A 22,593-nucleotide genomic window follows, 5' to 3' on the forward strand; every position below is an offset into this window, starting at 1 on the left:
TTCCCAAAATTTTGCCAAAAATTTCTCATCAAAGAATCTTTAAAAACTTCTCCGGAGATTCCACATGAATGTCTCTGGAGATTCCTCAGAATTTTTTCAGAGATTCCTTAGTAGTTCGTTTGGTTGTTCCTCAAAAACTCCTTCTGTAATCCTTCAGGAACTCTCTGGACATAAATAAGGGTTGCTTCTTTAAAAAATCACACATAATTTATCAGGTTTCAAGAATCAACTCTGTGAAGGGTATTAGCAGCGCTTTAACTGGACAATTAATCGAAGATGGAAAATGTAGCATGTTTGACCTAAAGTAGCACATTCGCTAGAGGGAAATTACTTGATGGACTGTATTTTCTCAAGCATGAAACACGAAAGGTTACCGACAAAATTACTTCCATTTTAGCTGCTATCTATCTCTCCAGCTTTTCCGGTTGCCTTTGTCATACGTTTCTAGCTTTTTGTTCATACTTCTCATCCATCTGCAACAATCAAAAGTGCATACATACTTTCCTGGCTTCATCTTTTTTTTTCTCTCTCCCAGCACAAACCAGCCAAGTCACCCCAGAATCACGTTTTCCAGTTACTAGCAGTAATATCACCGTTTGCTCCGTCGTCGTCGTCCTCGTCGTTGTCCGGGAATAGCTCCGGTAGACGTTGATGATGGTGTGATTACGATGATGTATGCTCACGTTGCACATTTCTTCGCGTTCTCTTCCTGCTGGCGGTGTCGTCGACTTTGGGACCCCACCATCACCCACAAGATGCAAATTTGTTAAAACGAGAAGCAAAGTGACTTTGCACGGTGCATTTTTCCTCGCATCCTGATGGTGCACTTTTTTTTTTTTCTTTGGTTTCTAGCTAGATGAAGGACGAATTGAAGAAGGATCCTTGACGTGAAGCGTGTAGCATGACGCGACGGCCGGTAGTAGCGGTGTTCAGGTGGAACGCGGGAAATCACCGGAACGGGAAAGTCTTTTTCTCGGTTTGTCGGGAGGGAAATAAGAAAGCAGCTCGTTTAACTGGGCGTTTTTGTTTTTAGGAATGGAGTGACCAGGTATGATATGTACTTATGCAAAATTAAACAAGGTTGCTGCATTTCATTTGAGAATTTGAAGGTAAAATTTCTAAAACCTTTTTCAAACTTGTAAAACCTGTTAAAGTCTGGTCACTTCTTCCAAAAAAAAGGACAAAAAAAAAAACTCGGATAAAAGCATCCTATGCATATTGCAATCTCCGAACCCGGTGGCGCATTGGAAACGATCCAAGCGAAAGAAGGTTTTCTGGAGAACGACGAATAAGGTGCTCGTCATTGTCACCATCGCCGTCCGCCGGCCGCCGCCGGGGAATAGACGTCAAGAACCCGACTTTTGGTCTGACAGCTGGATTGGAATGGCAAATAATCGGAGTTGTTACGAGCATGTAAAGAGCTCCTTCGAGCATCACTGTGCTCCGAAGCGGAATGACAACCATGGCAGCCAACGCTGTGCCAGAGTCAAAGGAAAATCTGGAATACAACCTTCATTTCGAATTAATTCGGTCGCATTAGATGGTTTGATGGAAGGAGGGGAGATGTAGTCCCAGTGGAAAGAGTTGGTTTCAGTCGTGAGCTTCCCATTGCACTTAGGGGCTGTCCATTTATTACGTAAGGCCATTTTTAGGATTTTACGACACCCCCACCCCCCCCCCCCCCTTGTAAGATTTTTTGTATGAAAGTCCAAATATTTTTGTATGGCGCGTAAGATTTCTCAAACCACCACCCCCCCCATCCCTCCATAAACCCTTAAGTAATTAATGGACGGACCCTTATGTCTAAGCCGGGAAAGTTTTTCAACTTCGCAGTCATCAAACGCAATCAAACCATTTCATGATTCATGATTCATGATTCAAAGGACTAAATATCGAGGTTACGAAATGTTGCCAATTGACAAATTGTGAGATGAAATTTTTGAAAAAAAAAAATCGCTTTCTGGTGGAATTCACAATCGCGTTTCACAAGTTTTTCCAGTATGTTTCAGACATACCAGCGAATCTGGTAAATGCCAGTAAAGTGCAATATATATCATTGTACCCTAGCTTGCATCGCATCGGCACAGTTGGTCGTCCAGCATGCCGAGCTTTCGACGCACACTAAATTAGACACCAGCAAACACACTGCTTGGTGGCTAGGTATGCGGAGTCCGAGAGTAAGGCTCAACATCTTAACCCTAAAAGGGATACCTTCATGACCTCAGTTTCGTCACCTCGCTGAGTGTGTTCCATCAAAGACGAGCTCTGAAAGGCGCCTGGGGTCCAATGGACCCCAGGTATCCCTTTGAGGGTTAAATACAAAGACACAAATGCGAGTGTGTTGTGGATTGGCATCTTAGCCGAAATAGAGATGGATTTGTGAAAAAATGAGTGGTGTGGCTTCGGAGTCAGTTTAGGTTTCCATTCCGCAGAATTGTTAGCTGTTCTGTGGCTTAGTTGGATAAAGCGCCGGTCTAGCGAATACGAAGTCGTGGGTTCAAATCCCATCAGAACGCGTTAACTTTCACGACATATCTAGTGTCATCTTTCAAACACATCTCATGTCATCTTTCAGACATATCTCATGTCACCTTTCAAACACATGTCATGCCATCTTTCAGACATATCTTGTGTCATCTTTTAGACACATCTCATGTCATCTTTCAGACATATCTGGTATCATCTTTCAGACATATCTTGTGTCATCTTTCAGACATATCTTGTGTCATCTTTCAGATACATATTTTGCCATCTTTCAGACATATCTAGTGTCATCTTTCAGACACATTTCATGTCATCTTTCAGGCATATCTCATGTCCTCTTTCAGACACATCTCATCTCACCTTTCAGACATTTCTAATGTCATCTTCATGGTCATCTTTCAGATACATATCATGCCATCTTTCCGACATATCTAGTGTCATCTTTCAGACACATTTCATGTCATATTTCAGACATATCTTGTGTCATCTATCAGACACATCTCATGTCATCTTCCAGATATATCTCATGTCATCTTTCAGACATATATAGCACAGACAAACAGCCGTATATCAAAGAATAATAATATAATTAATGCCCACTCCCCTGGCGGTCGGGAAGACACTTCAGGAGCGCTATCTACGGATGAATGTTAAATCACCATGTTAAAGTGGGTGTTTCTGTTTGTATGCGAATACAACGACATACGCACACCATCTTCTCTTATGACAGATCACAAACACTAATACTGAGAGCATCTACCTTGATACGCCTAGAGAGCGCCACTTGTCTTGTCGCTTGACGTTATCATAGGAAAAGGTCAGAGTTGCCATTCTTTATATTTTTATTCTTTGCGCATATTCTACAGCAACATTCTGTGCCTTTTAATTACAAGTTTTTTCAGTATACTCCAAGTTACTCACAGAGTAACCAACTCTAGAGATAAAAAGCTGGAGGGTTTGTGTACGACTGCAGGTCTGACTCCCGATATGAGCGCCCTTGATTTTTTTTTCATTTTTTGTGTTTTGATATATGTAGAAAATAGCTTCTCACTGAAATTATTTATTGTTTCCACTCTACTGGATATAATAATCGCCTATTCTTGCGTCCTTATTTTGCGTCACTATTTTTGCTGCCGCATAATTAATTTAAGCATTTTCAAACAAAGGAAAATCGCCTACGTTAAAGTGACCAGACATCCCCCGTTTCGCGGGACAGTCCCGCGTTTTGTTCAATGGGATGACTGCTGTTTACATTTTTATTGATTGCTCCCAGTTGGCGCCAGCAGTAAAAATTGCATGCAAGAACTTTTATATCATCTAGTTTCCAGTGCTGACAGCAGGCCCCTGGCATCAATGAAATATATCGTAGCCAACATCTATTTGCCTTATACTCATATTCGTGCAAATTGAAACGAGCGTGTAATCAACAAACGCAGCTTTTGTTTGATGTTGTGAGCCACACACGAAATCACATTCACAATGCGTGTTTGTTGGGTTACTATATTCAACTAATCGCATGCTCCTCTTACCGTACATTAATATTAAAGCGAGTTTGAAGTGTTTTGTGATCATAACAGGTGGAAAAAATCAAGGTTGCGACCATTCATTTGCAAAGATTTACATTCATTTGCTATTATCTCAGTTCAGAAGCATGCTATCGAAAAACAATGTATGGATGAATTTAACCTTGTAGTTTCATCTGAAAGTTTGTCGAATAACAGTGAAGTCGCAAACGTATACCAAAGTCGTGAGCGAGCTGTGAAGGCAACTCTCCACACGGTGAATGTAAATTTCATTCACGCTGTGGAAAGTTGCCTTCACAGCTCGCTCACGACTTTGGAGTGCGTGTGCGACCCCAATGTTATTCGGCAAACTTTCAGATAAAACTACAAGGTTAAATTCATCCATACATTGTTTTTCGATAGCATGCTTCTGAACTGAGATAATAGCAAATGAATGTAAATCTTTGCAAATGAATGGTCGCAACCTTGGAAAAAATGATTCCAAAAACTGATCAACAAACCAAAATAAACGTTAAACAAAAAATTGTTGATGTTTTCGCATTTGACAGTGGGCGCTATTTATTAGCGCCCAGGACATCCTGTCTACCATGATTCCAATGCATTGATATAGGCCGTGTCAGGGGCCTGGCTGACAGCCCAGTGGCGACACCATCGCTTATATTCAATGCATCGTCTGCGCTACTCTCGGTTTTCAACTTTCTCAATTCTCACCTCAAGCCCACGGAAGCACGGTAGTCAAAAACTGTCAAATCGTATGGAAAAATTGCGAAAAACATTTATTGTTAGGAAACGGGATAGTTTTGTGAAAAGTTAGTGAATAGAAATCAAGAATGGTTTGAAAGGACAACTTTCTATGTTTACCTCGTGTTCCGGAACAACTTCTTCACCAAGAAAATTCGATTTTACTACCACACAAAAAAGTGCCATCTGTTATATTTTGAGTTTGGAATGTCGATGTATTATTCCGGGACAAATTATGTCCCGCGAAATGTCCCGCGTTCGTCCAAAACCATAATCATGTCCTGTGTTTGCAAAATACCAACAAGCATCCACAATATTGTAACTGCCGACTAGCTCAAGAGGGAAGCCTTCCTGAGACTCCCTGAAACAACACCTCAGGGTCGGCATGCTTCTCGACCAGTTATTCGCGGGCAGGGAATCTTCGCACTGTCGTACATAAAAACTCACGTCACGTTACATTTACACATTTATTCCCGGACTTGACTTTCCGGCCTCTTCTTCTCCCTGCACTTTCCCACATTCTTAATCTACTCTAACCTGTTCTTTCTTGTATTTCGGGGTCCCTTCTTCTACCTTCCACCACGCACCACACCAGATCCTAAACGATGGCGGCCTTACGTACTCGGTTCCCCAGTAGCCTTCGGGGTAGCGATGGCGGCATTTCGTAGGCCCTTCTTGACTTCGGGCTGCCACCGAGTGTGTTGACGGACTCGATGGACGACGGAACTCTTCGGATCGTCCCAACGTAGGAGGGGGGGACCTTAAACTCCTACAGAACCGTAGTTCTGTCCAAAAACAGCGGGGTTCTATGGATCCGGATTGAAATATTAGAACCATGTATGTTGCCGGAGGAAGACCCAAATTACCTGCTGTCCTTCGCTTCACTTCTTTCTGTCTTCCACTTCTCTATCTTTGCTTCAGAGGTACAGCACTTAAAAACTGTTTTCTCAACCATTTTGGTTGGTGGTTCTTTTGCGACTCTTTAAGAATTATGGAGTCGAGTGTAGATGGTTCACTGGCCTCCAGTATTCGGACAGTGACCCAAGGCATTCTATTGTCGTTTGTCGTGCCCGTTAGCCCGTTCGTGTGCATATCTCCTTCCATCTAGGTTCAGCATCTGCCACCCCTTTTAGCGAAGACTACTTTATCAAGAAGACATGCAACTTTGTTGTTTTCCCATACTAACGGCATGCGACACCGACGGCACCGCCGCCTGTTGAGCTAAGGTGGTACCTTTGTATAAAAGTGTAAGAGTGTATTGGTGCGAGTATGAACATTTACACACACTACCATAAATGCTTCCACCTTAATCCGTGGTGGCGCTGCTAACAGTGACTCCCGATTTAGAGCAGTGCTGCAAGTCTTCTTGATAAAGTGGTCTTCGCTTTTAGGCTACCAAAAAGGACTTCGTTTTCCCTCTGGTGGTGGGTTTCGGAAGTAGCGTGTATGGTGGCGTAGTACGGTAGTCTACTAAACTATGGACTAGACTAACAGTAACTGACGGAGAAAACTGCACAACACATACGAACACTACCTGCACTATTTTATATTAAACACGATATACAATCAACACAAAATCTCAAAAACACTCCACACTGAACTGCGAACACTTACACTCTCCCCCAGCTCGGGTAAAAAATATTTACAAAGTAAATATTTTTTCCACAGATTACACTAGACTTCCCCGGTTACACGTACCTCTGAACCTACCAACACAAACCACTCAACACCAGAACAAATTCACTTCAACCGACGGTAGTTCACAAAACACTTGACTCGAAACGTACTAGATTAAGTCATACAGAAATACATCAATGAAACACATTGTAAAGGACCAGTAAGTACGTTTACAGAGTATCGGGGTCATAGGTTTTCATCGTTGTTACCAACTCCTCACAATTTAGAGATTAACTCTGTACTGACCGTCAACGCGATTGCTCTGGTCTCCAGCGATCAAATGCGCAAACATTGAGCTTGGCAACCTCTTCCAATACTTACATTTTGTCCATACGATTGTTTAAAAAGCTTTCTTCACAACGAAACAAATGACAATGCTCTATTTACACTACGTATTTACATTACTCACAAGTATTTACAGATTAAAATTTCATTTAACAAAGCTACGGTATAGTACGGTAAAATGGTGCTTTGAAATGTTTCACCGGTTTGTCGGAGTTGTGATCGTTCTAGTACTACTTGTTTCGAATTCCATTCGAACAATAGTCTATTGGTGTGCGTTTGTATTGAGATGATTTCGTACTGTCAAACTACTAATTATTGTGCAATGTTATGGTGATGAAATATGATCAATATGAGGTAAGTACGATGAATTTTAATTCAAGAACTATTTCTTAGCCGGCGAGTGAAAAATCCCCGTAGATTGATGGCCAAAACCAATCCGGAAATGGATCTTCACTGCAAAAGATTAAATTCTTGAATCAGAATCCATCAAATACAATGATTTGAGAATTTTCATTAAAAGTGAGGTTATACTGCATGAATCTACTAGGCAAAAGAGATAATTGAATTGATTGCTTTAATGATTCAATGAACTATGATTATTTTCATTCTTTGGTCTGTGATTTCACTATTAGTTTTCACTTTATTTTCTTTTTTTTTCTGAACTAAGTAAATTCCTATGGCTAACAACTACGAAACAAAATTATAAAAATCAAGATAAATTTTACAAACGTTACAAAACATGCAAAAACAAATTAAAATATTGAAATGGCCATCATGCAAAATATATACAAAAATTTACAAGGAAATCCTTTTCAATTTAGGTTGATTTAGCGAGAATTTGGTGTTAAGAAGTTCTCCTAGACAAAGCTTTTAACAGGAGAGACTCCACAACCAAATCTACTTCAACACAATTACACCAGCACTTAATGCTTTAGCTTTCAGCTACTACTACCATTCACTTAACGCTTCTCCATTCAGATTTTCGCTAAGTCTGATTAGATAATTGTTGACAATCAGACTAGCTACTGAAAAAGAGATATCCAGCGCATCATTCTGTCTCACTTCCACTATGGGTACAAAGTGATCAGACATTCAAAATACATGGGCCCATTAATCACATATTAAAATCTTCCTAGGAATCTCTTCTACAACTACTGCCTCCGCAGCATCGAGACCAGATGACGTCATGAAGATCAAGCATCCGAAGAGCATCGCGTACGAAGACTGGAAGGAATAGCATCTCTAGACGATGTATTAACAGAGGTAACTATCCTTGTCAGTTGTACCCTTCGCTATCACTTGCCTATACATACACATCTGTCTCACTTTTAGGAACTATGTCCGTGCTACAGACGAACCTTCCTATATAGAGTGACCCAGCACTCGTGTGGTCTATCTCACTTTTGGTGAGTATATCCAGCAATTTGTATTGCTCCTACCATCTACCTAGGCCACTTGATGCACGCAAGTCAACCAGATTCACCAACACCTTTCTACCGCAATCCCTGAGAAAGAAGAAGTGTTGACTTCTCAGTTCATCGTAGTGTAGTCCGCTGTTGGTGTAAGCGATGAATTTTGTGATCTAGTACCACCTATCTATGCTTCCCTGAGCACCTTTCATCTCTTTACTCTAAACAGAGTCTGAAATCATTTGGGCCGTAGTGCTCGAATTCAAATTCGCAACACTAGGACTATTACCACACAAATAAACATAAACAACCAGTCAAAAGCTGGGTTTTGGCTGGGAGAACAACATTGTAGAAAAATCTAGGAATTCTTACCTAAAAGAATTAGATTTTCTAAATGGTTCGGTAATAAAAACTGTCTCCGACATTCAAACGCTAGCTTGTATGTGGAAACCAGACTCCTCTCTCGTGTGAAACCTTTCACTAGGCATGTTTTTCTCTACTATTTCTTCTTTACATCCTCTTTCGTTCTTTTTCCTCCTACTCTTGTAAACTCTCATTCATTTCTATTCATGAAATGTTCCATTGGACTAATCTTATCTCTTATTTTAGCTCAATCAACTGAACGATGACAGTACGAGTAATCACCGACTCAGGACGTTTTCTGCACGCCAATTCGCAATGGAATTAGAATTTAAAAAGCACTATTTACGAGCTAAAAGTATCACAGATCAGAATTTGATAACCTAGTAAATTGAAAAATGCTATAAAATTTGAAAACCTAGTAAATTTGAAAATCCTATTTGCACACGCTTCAAAAGAAGCACACAATATTTCTTGTAAATAAAAATTATCGTTCTTTTTGGCCTTTTCATTTCACACACATCCGAAATCACATCACAACACAAAAATTGTTTCAAACAAAAGTAAAAAGTTAAAAATGACTAGTATTGATATCTAATGTTCTTTTTGAACAATCGTTTTTCTCATGTTCATTGTGTTTCTGGACAACAAAACCCCTCCGTCGCAAATTAAATGATTTTGCGAACTGTGTAAGAAGAAAGAGTAAGTCCAAATGTGGTAAGTTAAATTCGTGAAGGCCTGGAAGTTTTACCAGAGACCTCCGTCGAAACCAGTTCAATCCAGTGCGATCTTCCGAACTGACCCTTTCAAAAAACTGTCAAGAAGACGATTTTAAGTTGGGCGCCAAAGTGTAACTGCCGTCTAGCTCAATAGGGGAGCCTTCCTGAGACTCCCTGAAACAACACCTCAGGGTCGGCATGCTTCTCGACCAGTTATTCGCGGGCAGGGAATCTTCGCACTGTCGTACATAAAAACTCACGTCACGTTACATTTACACATTTATTCCCGGACTTGACTTTCCGGCCTCTTCTTCTCCCTGCACTTTCCCACATTCTTAATCTACTCTAACCTGTTCTTTCTTGTATTTCGGGGTCCCTTCTTCTACCTTCCACCACGCACCACACCAGATCCTAAACGATGGCGGCCTTACGTACTCGGTTCCCCAGTAGCCTTCGGGGTAGCGATGGCGGCATTTCGTAGGCCCTTCTTGACTTCGGGCTGCCACCGAGTGTGTTGACGGACTCGATGGACGACGGAACTCTTCGGATCGTCCCAACGTAGGGGGGGGACCTTAAACTCCTACAGAACCGTAGTTCTGTCCAAAAACAGCGGGGTTCTATGAATCCGGATTGAAATATTAGAACCATGTATGTTGCCGGAGGAAGACCCAAATTACCTGCTGTCCTTCGCTTCACTTCTTTCTGTCTTCCACTTCTCTATCTTTGCTTCAGAGGTACAGCACTTAAAAACTGTTTTCTCAACCATTTTGGTTGGTGGTTCTTTTGCGACTCTTTAAAAATTATGGAGTCGAGTGTAGATGGTTCACTGGCCTCCAGTATTCGGACAGTGACCCAAGGCATTCTATTGTCGTTTGTCGTGCCCGTTAGCCCGTTCGTGTGCATATCTCCTTCCATCTTGGTTCAGCATCTGCCACCCCTTTTAGGCTACCAAAAAGGACTTCGTTTTCCCTCTGGTGGTGGGTTTCGGAAGTAGCGTGTATGGTGGCGTAGTACGGTAGTCTACTAAACTATGGACTAGACTAACAGTAACTGACGGAGAAAACTGCACAACACATACGAACACTACCTGCACTATTTTATATTAAACACGATATACAATCAACACAAAATCTCAAAAACACTCCACACTGAACTGCGAACACTTACAATATCAAAGCCACTTCAGTGCTACAACGGTGAAACTGCGTTTAGAATGCACCAATCACATCTTATTAATAATGACGAAAACAGTGCACATCTCTAAACCTTATAGAGATAAGTGACATTTCAACACACGAACACTAGCGCAAATTTTTCCTCACACAAAAGTGCACGCCGATTGAAAGGCTATTCAGATTGCATATGCAAATATTACCCAATCGAATTGGTTAAAACGGGTAAATAATGATAAAACTAACGTCCGGGGTAAGAGTGCAAATATTTTCCTCGCAGTTTCACAACTACATCTACAAAAAAGGCACGCATACATTTGAACGTGATTACCACTATTGACAGATGATGATTGCCTGTCATGTTGTTTGTAGTGGTGTCAATTTTTAACTCACTCAAAGGTTTGGTGTGCTTGAGCAAACAAATAAATAGAGCTACGTAAACCATTATTTCAGTCATTTCAAGTCAGCGTCGGTGTTTGATCTAGAGATGGGCAAAACAGTTCTTTTAAAAGAGTCGTTCTCATTTGAAGAACTTTCTTTAGAAAGAACTAGTTCTCGTGAAGCGTTCTACCGTTCAGTAGATTTTTTCGTTGTTTGCTTAATCCAACGTTAATCTAAAGATCTACTAACCAAGTCATTATTTATTATTATTTTATTTTATTATTACTTTATTATAGAGATTTTCAGCCCTAGGCTGGTTCATCTCTTTGCCAAGTCATTATTTTACGTGTTAAAATAATTATAATTACGTAATCACAGGAATCAATTTATGTTTTGTAAACCCAACTCCGCCCATATAGCCGAGGCGGTAAACGCACGGGTATTCAGCATGACCATGCTGAGGGTGACGGGTTCGATTACCGGTCGGTCCAGGATCTTTTCGTAAAGGAAATTTCCTTGACTTCCTTGGGCATAGAGTATCTTCGTGCCTGCCACACGATATACACATGCAAAAATGGTCATTGGCAGAGGAAGCTCTCAGTTAATAACTGTGGAAGTGGTCATAGAACACTAAGCTGAAAAGCAGGCTTTGTCCCAGTGAGGACGTTACGCCAAGAAGAGGAGAGGAGAGGAAACCCAACTCCGCAAACATATCAGATTTGTGATCTTGTGCATTTAGGGCCGTACACAAAATACGTCACGCTTTAAGGGGGGAGGGGGGGTTTTGCAAAACGTGACAGCCCTTACAAAAAGGGAGGCGGGGTTGAAAAAGGTCGATTTTTACGTGACATAATTTGTGTATCACCAGTTACCAGTCATTTCTCAAATGTTTGGAAAAGAAGAATAAACAGTTCTAAGGGACATTCAATTTTCTCGATTTTGAGGGAACGGAGAACTACCCAAGTAACAATTCTATTGCTGATTGGTTTTGTTTGATTTTTATTAGGGTTTTATTACAGCAGTAATCAAAATTTACAGTTTTATGACTACATTTATGAAAACCATTAATGAAATGTTTTATAGTATACTTGAAGATATCCATAAATCCTGATTTTGAGAGTAAACAAAACTCTCCGATACATAAACCTTCTGGCATTCATTATTACCACAATAAAACTAACTCTCAACAGATGGCGATCCGTTCGATTAGTAACGACATCTGTTGGTAAAAAAGCAAAAACTACGACACTGCTAGGTTTATTGCGGTCATCATAAAAGTAAACTTGCTTTCGTTTCATTTTCGCTAATTTTGGTTGTCGCCATATTAAAGAATCAACTGACCTGAGATGAACCAGCCTCGGGCTGAAAATCTCATAAATAAAGACATAAAAAAAAAAAAAATCAACTGACGCGAATAGAAAATAGTTAATTTTGCTCAAATAAGCAATGAATTGATAGTTTGCCACCATTTCCATAACATGCTCACATAAATAAATTGTTTCAGCTGATTTTTCTTGTGATTCGAAATAGTTTTACTCAATTAAAAAATTGATTTATTTCATTCCGAGATAATAACATTCACCATTTCCGAAGCGCATTAATTTTATGTTTCTGCAACCCCAATATTCACGGTAAAATTGAATGCGCATAAGCCTACCACCTCAATAAATACTAATATATTACTTTGAAATGATCGCTTCCTACTTACGAATGATGTAAACTCCGGGAACTTTACGTGCCCTCAAATAAGCTCCTCTGCATCTTGAGCTGTCATAGTTTTTGTTGAAAAAAAAACATCAACAATCATCATAACCTCTTTTCGGTTTTAAAACAGTTTCATTGCTACTCTTATTGTGTCTTGCAAAACCTCTCCGAGAGTGGTCCACTTAGCCAGAAGATGCTCTTAAAGAGGCTATCAAGAGGTTTTGATGTATAAATCAGTTTTATTGCAAGTTTTATAAAATCGGTCATGAAGATCTCTTATAGAGCCGAACAAAACTTAAAATGTTACTTGGGTACCGTTCTTTTCAAACGAACGACAGTGCAGTCGCGAACGGTTCGCCCATCTCTAGTTTAATCGTTCCTTACGACTTGCAGCGGCAAACGTTAAAAACCGCTTTTAAAAGGTGCGATTATTACGAGTTTTCAAAAGAAACAGTCCAGAAATTGTCATCGCCTGTTCAAGGTAGGTAGGTTTTCCGAAGCACAATGTTATTATATTTTAACGAAATGAATGATTTAAAGGCTGAACAACAATCATGTCGGAAAAGTGTCGAGAGTATCCCTTTCTTAAAAAGGTGAAAATTGTAGGGAACGTCTCCGGCCAAACGTGCAGTAGTGAGTTTTTCACGAGATCTGGAGATAAATCACACATCAAACGGCATTTGATGACGGAGAAACACAAGCATGCGTTAGGAGCGGCTGAAACGTCATCAAAGATGAGTGATATCTTTCGAAGAGCTGATTTTGGTGTAAAAGAGTAGCAATTGGCTCATGCTGAAGTTGTGTTCACACTTCAATTCAAATTTCAGAAAGAAAATCACCTTTATTAAACGTCATGTGCCATAAGAGAATCCACGTTTATGAAATTGGAAATTACTCTTTCGCATTTAAAAAATTGATTGTGTTTCCCCAGATTGTACATTTTTCCGCCTCCCCTGAATATAATAAAATCTCCAAAGGTATCTTTAGAAAATCTTCCGCAGACTCCTTCAGATTTTTTTTTCCAAAATTTTTCCTAAGATTCTCAAAAAAATCCCTGGAGATTCCTTCAGAAATTCGTTGTAACATTCCTCCATGATTTTGTCCAAGGATTCTTTTAAGAAGTATTGTATGGATTTTTTTGCACCATGTCCCTCCATGGATAACTGTAAAAAGCGGTCCCTAATCTACCAAGGCTTCCTTTACCGTATGCGTGATAATGTTTGCACCATCGTTAAATAACGTTCCAGTTTTAATTGTGAATACAATATATTGGTTTTATTTGCAGGCATTTAAGCTATAACTCATAGCATAGTAGGTTGTGAATAAAAAATGTTGATTTTCTTAGTTTAACACTTGCATAATGACAAAGTGGCAGCCTAGCTCGTGATTTGTGCACGCGCAAATGTCAAAAAGCGTCCGTGGTAGTGTCACAGTCAAGATTAAACATTTTCGAGTTTTTTATTTTATTTTGATATTGCCTAATGGTGTTGTAGACATTGACACATAAACAAAATTTAATATTACTATCACAGACAAACAGACGTAACACTTCGAACATTTTTCGATTCAAATCATAGTCACGGAAACATACTCGCCCAATGCTAAAAGGGCTAAGTTTGGCCGACCACCAACTAGGTGGCGGTAGTGAGCAAACGTCAAACTCGAACAAAAACTATGCGAGCGCCACGGTTGGGCAGTTGGCCAACTATCCAATTTTGAAAAAGACCGTTAAATCGGTGTACGATGAGAATTATCAGAGTGTTACGTCTGTTTGTCTGTGTTACTATTGATTCTGGCCCTTGCTTTTTTTTTCGGTCTAAGACCGTTTTACGGTTCACCTGAACACTCCTGAAATGTCTTTTTTAACATTTGCGCGTGGACAAATTCCAACTACCGCTGCCACCTCTTCATGCTGCAAATTTTAAATTTAAGAAATCGGATTTTTTTACCCGCAACCTACTGTGATATGAGTTAGAGCTTACGTGCATGCAAAGAAAACCAAGACATTGTGTGTGCAGGTGATATGGAAACCTCATTTTGTACGATGGTGCAAACATTATCACGCATACGGTAGACACTCCTCCAGCGGTTTCTTCAGACATTTCTCCAGGGCTTCTGAGTTCTATCAAGAATTTTCCCAGAAATTTCTTCTATTATTCTTTTAGTTGGATTTCCATGGGTTCATTCTGAACCCCCGCCATGAAATACATAATAAATTCTTTTAGAGATTGGCTTAGAAAATCCTTCTGAAATTTCTCCAGCAATTTCTTCAGAATTTAATACAAGGATTACATCAGAAATTCTTTCATACATTTTTCCAGTATTTTCTTTGGAAAATATTCCGGAGATTCATTTAGAAATTCATACAGGTGTTTCTTCAATAAGTCCACTAGAGATTCAAGAATTCCTCTTGGAATTCCATTGAAGATTCCCGCTGGAATGTTTTAGGGAATCCTTCAGAGTTTCTTGTATTAAATATTACTATTAGCAGGGGTTCTCCCAAAGATTTATATATTTCCCCAGAAAATACCCGGGTTTTCTTCTAAGCATAATTTTAAGAATTCCTCCATGGATTGTTTGTGGATTTAATTCAAAAATGTATTTTTTTAAGTCAATGTCAATAAATTTTAATGTTGATGTCCAAAGATTTTCCACTTTTGTTCTGAAGTTATCTTTAATCTGATATATTGGAGCCTATTTAGATTAAAGGAAGAACACATTTAGTAATTGTTGTGTGGTATTGTAAATTTAACTTATTTTCCCCTATATGGGTAAAAATTTCAACCCGGTATAACTTAATTCGCCGTGAGAAAATATTACATTTTATAACGATGTATTAAGTAAATATATATTGTTGATGAACGTTAAAAAAATCATTCAATTCGGTTCACTGGTTTCCGAGATATGACAGCTCAAAAATGAGATGTCTAAAAAATAGTGTTTTACTCGAACGGTTCTAACTTCGCGAAAAATTATTCAATGGAGCCCAAATTTGTACCAATGATGCACATCTAGCAGGTTGATAAACAGTCAAAATTTGAGATTTTTTGATGCACTCTATAAAAAGTTACAGCATGTTGAATTTTTTTGTGGGAGAAAAAAAGTTGCCTATCCCAAACATTTTGGCCACCCCCTGTACCTCTGGAGAAATTTTTAGAACAATAATATTAGTACATTAAAATACTCTAAGTACTACCTGGCAAAATTTCTGAAGTAAAACCTGCGGAAACAAAAAAAAACGCGGAGGATTTTTTTGGAGAATTATTCAATTTACAAAAAAAAAAGATTTCTGAACCTTTGAATCCTGGAAGAACTGGAAAATAATCTACATAATCTTTTGAGAATTGTCCAAAGCTAAATTCAAATAAATTCCTGAAAGAAGCCTTGAATATATCCATTGATATCTGGAAAAACCCTCTGAAGAAACTTCAACAATAATGCCCGAAAACATGTTTGTATATTTTTTCCGACGAAAAAAAAACCGCAGGAATTTCTGAAGAATCCACGAATTCCTGTCACTTATGTTTAACAAAATACATAAAGGAATGCACTAACTTCTGTAGCAATTCTTAAAGAATTTTTCTAAAGAATCCTTATGGAAATTCTAGGAGGTATATCTGAAGGAATTTCTGAAAGAAAACCCCGTAGACTAATTTCAAGATGATTCTTTTGTGAAATTTCTTGACAAGCTTCTGAAGAAGACCCAAGCCAAATTACTAAACGAATTCCTGAAAAAGTCTCTGTAGCAGTCCCTGTAGAAAAACATGGATTCTCAATGCGTTCTAAAGAGATACCTGAAGGAATCTTTGGAGGAATTCTTGCTGAAATTCTTCCACGGATATTCTTTCCAGGAACTTCTGTTGGAATCTTCTTTCGTTAAATATTCTAGAAAAATTGAAGCATCTCGAAAAAAAAAACAAAAAAGATGTTCTGGCGGTAATCTTCGATAAAATTTTAAAGATGTCATAGGATGGAATAGATTCTGGAGTAACACATGTAGGAACCTTTTGAAAAAACCGAGCAGAATCCATAAAAGGATTTTTTTTGAAAAGGCCTTCAAATATTCTTAAACATTTTTGAATACATTATTTCTTTCTATCCAACCAACTGTTTTCGAGTTATAATTTGTGGAAGAAGAAAATTAGGTTTTTTTCATACCCCCTTTGTAAGGAAAATGGTAATGTGTTGTTGATGTTAAATTTTGTTTCACGAAATTCAGCGCATGGACAAAATCTTATTCAATTTGAAGAATATGGAGTCAAAAATTTACATATTTTTTCGTGTTTTGGGCTGAAAATGCTCAATATTGATAATATAGGACGATATTCTGACAAATAATAAGGAGAATATTGCGCCAGTTCCCCCGGCTCTCTTCACATTTGTTGTATCAGTCACAAAACAGCCCAGCCGGAAACTCGCCACCAGCATCATGTTCGCAATAGCCGCATTTGAAATTTATAATTACAATCTTATGAAACCAGCCAGCGATAATGTTCGTGGCGCTGACTGCTGCTGTAACAACCGTGTGTGTATTGATTCAAATACAGAATGTTGTGCCGCCAGCCAGCAGCGGGACCTGAGCATGTAAACAGATTCGTCCAACAGGTTCAACGGAGCATACAGCATCGGTCGGGGTTGGTGGATGAACCATAGCATCAGTGTCGAAGAGTCGGGACGCAAAACCGTCGGCTGGTGCTTCTCAATGGTAATGACTCGCTGATGCGATGAAAATGATTTGAAATAAATTTAAATGATATTATTTATTCGACTGTTTATCGGCAAACTGCAGCTTCGAGTGACAGATGTTGGCAACTATTAGTAAATATGTACGCAAGGGTTAAATTCGATCGGTTGACTCTAGCTAGACAACATATGTACAGCCGTAGGGACCACAGCTGTAAAATCGTAGTAAGTATTCAGCAATACCATGCTGAGGATGATGGGTTCGATTCCCAGTCGGTTCGGGAACTTTTCGTTACAATTTTTCTATCTTTTGGTCTTCTCTGTCTTCTCTGTCTTCTCTGTCTTCTCTGACTTCTTTGTCTTCTCTGTCTTCTCTGTCTTCTCTGTCTTCTCTGTCTTCTCTGTCTTCTCTGTCTTCTCTGTCTTCTCTGTCTTCTCTGTCTTCTCTGTCTTCTCTGTCTTCTCTGTCTTCTCTGTCTTCTCTGTCTTCTCTGTCTTCTCTGTCTTCTCTGTCTTCTCTGTCTTCTCTGTCTTCTCTGTCTTCTCTGTCTTCTCTGTCTTCTCTGTCTTCTCTGTCTTCTCTGTCTTCTCTGTCTTCTCTGTCTTCTCTGTCTTCTCTGTCTTCTCTGTCTTCTCTGTCTTCTCTGTCTTCTCTGTCTTCTCTGTCTTCTCTGTCTTCTCTGTCTTCTCTGTCTTCTCTGTCTTCTCTGTCTTCTCTGTCTTCTCTGTCTTCTCTGTCTTCTCTGTCTTCTCTGTCTTCTCTGTCTTCTCTGTCTTCTCTGACTTCTCTGTCTTCTCTGTCTTCTCTGTCTTCTCTGTCTTCTCTGTCTTCTCTGTCTTCTCTGTCTTCTCTGTCTTCTCTGTCTTCTCTGTCTTCTCTGTCTTCTCTGTCTTCTCTGTCTTCTCTGTCTTCTCTGTCTTCTCTGTCTTCTCTGTCTTCTCTGTCTTCTCTGTCTTCTCTGTCTTCTCTGTCTTCTCTGTCTTCTCTGTCTTCTCTGTCTTCTCTGTCTTCTCTGTCTTCTCTGTCTTCTCTGTCTTCTCTGTCTTCTCTGTCTTCTCTGTCTTCTCTGTCTTCTCTGTCTTCTCTGTCTTCTCTGTCTTCTCTGTCTTCTCTGTCTTCTCTGTCTTCTCTGTCTTCTCTGTCTTCTCTGTCTTCTCTGTCTTCTCTGTCTTCTCTGTCTTCTCTGTCTTCTCTGTCTTCTCTGTCTTCTCTGTCTTCTCTGTCTTCTCTGTCTTCTCTGTCTTCTCTGTCTTCTCTGTCTTCTCTGTCTTCTCTGTCTTCTCTGTCTTCTCTGTCTTCTCTGTCTTCTCTGTCTTCTCTGTCTTCTCTGTCTTCTCTATCTTCTCTGTCTTCTCTGTCTTCTCTGTCTTCTCTGTCTTCTCTGTCGTCTCTGTCGTCTCTGTCGTCTCTGTCGTCTCTGTCGTCTCTGTCTTCTCTGTCTTCTCTGTCTTCTCTGTCTTCTCTGTCTTCTCTGTCTTCTCTGTCTTCTCTGTCTTCTCTGTCTTCTCTGTCTTCTCTGTCTTCTCTGTCTTCTCTGTCTTCTCTGTCTTCTCTGTCTTCTCTGTCTTCTCTGTCTTCTCTGTCTTCTCTGTCTTCTCCATCTTCTCTGTCTTCTCTGTCTTCTCTGTCTTCTCTGTCTTCTCTGTCTTCTCTGTCTTCTCTGTCTTCTCTGTCTTCTCTGTCTTCTCTGTCTTCTCTGTCTTCTCTGTCTTCTCTGTCTTCTCTGTCTTCTCTGTCTTCTCTGTCTTCTCTGTCTTCTCTGTCTTCTCTGTCTTCTCTGTCTTCTCTGTCTTCTCTGTCTTCTCTGTCTTCTCTGTCTTCTCTGTCTTCTCTGTCTTCTCTGTCTTCTCTGTCTTCTCTGTCTTCTCTGTTTCCTCTGTCTTCTCTGTCTTTTCTGTTTATTCCGATTAGTTTTATGAGGACAAAGAACTAAATTGTGCTGACGAAAAAGATGGGCTCCATTAGTAAATCAATTCTTGAAAATCATTTTTGAACATGTTTATTTCACTAACTTGAAAGTCTATTGTACATCCCTCCATCATGATTCTGCTCGCGTGCCGCGAAACAATCTGCCAAAACCAAACTTAAGTTTGAGCTGAAAAACCACCACATATCCGGCTTTAAGCGGTTAGGGGTCGCTCCTTCAAACAGTTTTCGTCCTGTAAAGACTCCCCAACCAGCCGGTAGAATACTAACAGTATTGGCAGCAACAGTTGCCACCATCGTCGGTGGAACTACATGAACCTAGAACAGAGAAAGCGGTGGCACCCGATTGAAACACGCTCCGCCACCGGAACAAGCTAGGCAAATTAAGCAATCAGCGTCAAATGTTCATGTTTAATTATTATTATCATCGAGGAGGGCTTCCGCCCCGTGCCGAGGCGCTTCCAAGATAGCGATCAACCGGGGGTACTTTAGTGTAATGGATATGAGTTTTTTCCCCGAAGGCAGCAATTTGGAATCTGGAAGCGTGTCGACATCAGCGTAGAAGCAGGATGAAGTGGAAAGACACTTGGGAGGAGATTTCGTGACAGATAAGGTTGACCGCACTAATTGAGTATAATTTCCATGATTGATAGCTCCGGTCCTACACTGATTGGTGGGGTTTTATTTCCCAAGCTATTATTGGATTGTGTTTTCATTACAAAAGTCTACGGGAAAGTATTAGAACGTGTTCGAAATATCAATCAAGCGAACAATGGCTCAGATCGTAGAATACAAGGTACAAAACTGATAATACTCATTCGCATCAAGTCATTTAGTTTGAAATTGACTAAGTTATAGCGGAAAACTACCAAAAACCAGTCACTGCTCATGTGGCTAGGCGATCTGTCATAAATGTAGTAATGGTTATATTTACAAAAAAATAAAAGTAAAATCACCCATTGGACCATTGTGCAGCAGAGCAAAGTTTGAAATTAGTCGCATTCACTGCTGGCACGTACTTGGAAATCCACCATACCGTGCCTGGAAGCAGCAATGGTTTCAGTAAAGGATAAAGTTTTTCCCGCTGGAAAAATTGCCAGCGGCATTGAATTGCTCTGTATTGGCTGGGATCTTTCCAGTCCTGCATTAACCTGGCGAAGATTCGCATTCAACACGTATCCCTGTTCAAAGTGATGATAAAGTTGATGGAATTCAATTAAGACCGTCCCGAGAACAATTTTCCCTGCACCAGTTTTCGGTTTAACGAAGCCGATAATATATTCGAGTCGGCTACTGGTCCTCCTTCCGAATCAACTATGTCTATCTAACCACTCTCGAGGAAATGACCCACACCTTCCGCAACGATGAACCATATCAATCAGGCACCCTGTTTGTGCAAAAGTTGAATCTTTCACTTGCTGCCGCACGACTCTCTCCAACGACGAGTAAACTTTAAATTGAATTTGATCGAAACTCGTTCCCATTTCCGGCATATCTTTGTGTTAGTGTTGGCCATATCCTTCTGTGTATATGCTTCTGCATACACATTGGGTTCCGTTTTCCGGTTCTTTTGTCGCAGGGACAATGAAGAAAAACACCTCAGTGAACGAACAAGTTTGCCAACATATCATCATACAGCGGAGGTTCGACCCTAGTAGGGAGTATAGCATAGGACCTGGTAAAAGTTGAGCAAAGTGATCGTTCATCAACAATAACGGTATAGAAAATATGGCAAAGGTCCCTCCTGTAGAGCCCATTCAATGTTATTGACATTATTATTGAGCATGATTATGATTGACCATCCTCAGATGCTTTCCTGTTATTGCAAAAATGACAGGATAGCTCAGTTTTCTGGCCAGAAAAATGTGTGTTTCATGCTTAGGAGCAATAGAAACAGCACGAATCTCATCACCCACAAGAGGTTTCTCTTTTTGTGTCATTTGAATCCAAAAAAAGTTTACGAATTCCAGGTTTCAACAACTTTTGAAAAATAAGCCGCAGCCTATTGTATATGGAGGTTACGAGAGAGATCCCACCTCAAATCAGGATTCGACACTTTCAAGCCAGGATTTATCATGACGGAATGGTCAACAAATGCTTCCTCTGCAAAAGCACGGAGCATGTTAAGGCAAACTGTCCTAAAAGGAACGTCGCGCAATCTTCAGTGCAAGGGGGCTGTTCATAAACCACGTAGACTTTTTGGGGGGAGGGGGGTGGTGGGTGTCTGGTCAAAGTCTACGCTCCATACAAATTTCAAAATTTTTGTGTGGACAAAAGTCTACGAGGGGGGCGGGGGGGTTTGGTCTGAGATGACCAAATTTTGGTCTACGTGGTTTATGAACAGCCACAAGGTAGGTTGTACAGCGATATTGTTGAGGCCCGTGATCTTCGTCCGGATTTCGCCAAGCGCATGGAAGAAAGTCAACTAGAATGTCAAATGACAGTACTCAGAAAGCAATCGGAGCCGGTGCAGTCGGAGCAATGTGCCTCCGGACCGGATCGAACATGAACGGAACTGAAGAAAACGTTGTCGCTGAGAGCAGTATTACTGAACAAAGAGAAGCCGGAGCAGAGAAGCAGACACCAGCAGTCACATCGGAAGAACCATCACCATTGTTACAAGGCCACGGTGTACCGATTGATGGCTATAGTCAGCAATCGGATTAGCAGGATCAGTCATCAAATCAGTAACCCTTCGTAGAACCGAAGACGAAGAAACGAGGAAGGAAGAAGAACCGCAGCGACAAAGACGAATCTTCGAATGATTCGGATCCCGAAACCATCAGTCCCTGGAAGCGTATCTCTGCTGGAGGCTCAGCAGAGAAGAACAAGACGCAGTAGTAAGCAACCCAGAATTGATCAGGCTGACACGAGCACCGATGATCAACTCGGAGCGGTAAGTATCACAGCGTAAGTAAAAACGAACTAAAATGACCCATTCCAAGAAAATTGCAACGATCAACTTGAACAGTATTAGAACAGACGTTAACAAGTCATTGTTTTGGGATTTTATAATCAATAAGAATCTAGATTTCATTTTTCTTCAGGAAGTCTTGTTCGAAGACTTTTCTTTCATTAACACACACATAGCATTTGTTAACATCAGTGATCAGGACAAAGGGACAGCAGTTCTTATACGAAGAAATCAAGGGTTTAGAAGTGTAAATTATGATCCTAGTGGGAGAATTCTGTCAATCGTTTGTGATGACATCAACTTGATTTATGTGTATGCGCATTCAGGGACTAAAAAAAAGCGGGAAAGAGATGAGTTGTTCGGGAATCAAACGACGGAAACAATTTGCACACCATAATTGGTGGAGATTTTAACTGCATTCTTAACAAGCGGGATAGTCGTAGTGCAATTGCCAATATGAGTAATGAACTAAGAGATTTGACTAAGAACCTGCAACTTAAAGATGTTGAAAGTGAGTTAAAAGACAACACTGAATTCGCCTTTCTCAGAGCTGATGCAGCATCCCGACTAGACAGGTTTTATGCCTCTCCAAGTTTTTTAGCAAATGTGCGTAG

This window comes from Aedes albopictus, chromosome 3, assembly GCF_035046485.1.
Source record: "Aedes albopictus strain Foshan chromosome 3, AalbF5, whole genome shotgun sequence".
In the NCBI taxonomy this organism is placed as follows: Eukaryota; Metazoa; Arthropoda; class Insecta; order Diptera; family Culicidae; genus Aedes; species Aedes albopictus.